The sequence below is a fragment of the Seriola lalandi genome, unplaced genomic scaffold (assembly GCF_002814215.2).
Source record: "Seriola lalandi dorsalis isolate HSWRI2012SDOR001 ecotype SW California unplaced genomic scaffold, Sedor1 jcf7180001973974, whole genome shotgun sequence".
In the NCBI taxonomy this organism is placed as follows: domain Eukaryota; kingdom Metazoa; phylum Chordata; class Actinopteri; order Carangiformes; family Carangidae; genus Seriola; species Seriola lalandi.
Window position 1 is genome coordinate 1 of NW_019444640.1, and position 1774 is coordinate 1774.

The 1774-nt window shown below is 40.1% G+C and overlaps 1 long non-coding RNA gene across 1 annotated transcript; it reads left to right on the forward strand.

The window, feature by feature from the left end:
• The first annotated feature begins 28 nt into the window (after positions 1–28).
• LOC111653266 (uncharacterized) lies at positions 29–1247 on the forward strand. Its single transcript, XR_002760650.2, has 2 exons — positions 29–671; positions 1011–1247. It is a non-coding gene; the product is annotated as an uncharacterized LOC111653266 (long non-coding RNA).
• The last annotated feature ends 527 nt before the right edge of the window (positions 1248–1774 follow it).

A 1774-nucleotide genomic window follows, 5' to 3' on the forward strand; every position in this document is an offset into this window, starting at 1 on the left:
TTCTGCAGTAATCAAAACATCCCCAGAACGAAGAGAGGGAAAGATTTTTGTAGACAGCAATAGTGGAGAGTGCAGTGTCCATCCAAAAAGCTGCAAATTGGAAAAGATGCATTTTTACATTTACATTTTTATGATGTTAGTGGCTGCGGCCTTTGTTTCATGTGGCTCACCTTTGCTGTAAAACACTGGGGGAAACCCTGAAATAACTAGTATTAATACTGAGAATTTTTGGTTCTGACAATAGAGAGCAGTCATGTAGGAGCAAGAATGAAAATAAGTGCTTCAGGAAATAGGCGGGTTGTTTTTTTAGATCAAGTTAAGGAAGCATTAGCATGCCAGGACACAGAATAGAATGATCAATCGGAACAAAATGGAAAAGTGGGAAGAAACCCCTACCTCACCAGTATAACCTTGAGCCATCTCTCCACTATATTTTCAACCAAAATGTTGACTTTTCTGTCTTTGGCAAAATGGTGAAGCCGTAGTTCTCACTTGTAATTCCTCTCCAGGTTCTACCCAGTCCCTCCCCATCCTTGTACAAAGAGACCACCCACCTGTTTGCAGACTTCAGTCGGCTGAAGCCCGGAGAATTCAGAGTGGATGTATCAGAGGCTACCTTCCAAAGAGTCATGTGCTTGAAGCCAGAGTACATCGCAGACTACCTCATGCAGGTTAGCAGAGCCCTTCATACAGATCATCACTGGAGTGGCCTAATATTGTTTTTGTCGCCTCAGTTCGACCATAACTTCATGCCAAAGTTAAACAATGGTACAAAGCGTGGCAAAAATGGATTCTAACAAATGTTTTGTTTATGCATTCTGGCCATTGTAACGTAGCTGAAAAGTATTGCATTTGACTTCTTAAGACAGTTTATGCCTCAATAACTTCAAGTGACTTTATCTTGAAAGAAGTCAGATTCCCTCCATGTGATTAGGTCATTTTCAATATTAGATTAAATCCGTAAAATGGTCTTTTTTGTACTGACACTGCCCTTTTTTTCATTCCTGCAGGAGCCCACTCCACCTATTGAGCTGTACTACCTGAGTGAAGCTCCCCCTGAGGAAACTCCAGGCACTCCGTCACGTAAACGTAAAGCAGCAGCCGACGCCTCCAGGCTGAAAAAGAGCCGTCTGACGTGAAATGTAACTCTTAAATATTGTCATCGAAATCCTCCTCCCTGTGAAAATTAGTGTAAATTAGATTTTCTTTTTATTTCCTGTATGAAAATAAAATAAATGTAGCACTGGTTTTGTCCATCTGTCATTTTTATATAAGAGCACTGCAGTTGGGGCTGCCTGCACTGAGACTAGCTGAGATGGATGACTCAATGAAGGTCTGCAGAAAATGTTGAGTCATGTTTTGTAATTGGGTGCAATGGTAATTCCTGACCTGTAGAGGGCAGTAGGTCGTCACTGTATGACTCTGTTACAGATGCTCTCTTCAACAGAAATAAATAAATAAGTGACTGTCTGATTTCATCTTTTATTTTTGAAAATCTAGGATCATTAAATGCCCAGGATTGACTTCCTGCAGCTCTTCTCTTTTAAAAAGTGAAGACAATTATCATTTTTATTGTTTTTCAGAATAAAATTTGCCATTATATTTCTATAACATGAGCTCTTGTGTTTCTAGTGGTGCTGTCTTGTTTATTTATAAGCGAGAATTCATCCAGGAGCTGAAATGACTGATGGAATTCATTTAAACTCTCAAACCTGGATCAAACAAACATGCCCTTCCTCACCCGGTGATTATGAGCCTCTTGTATCAGCTGTTG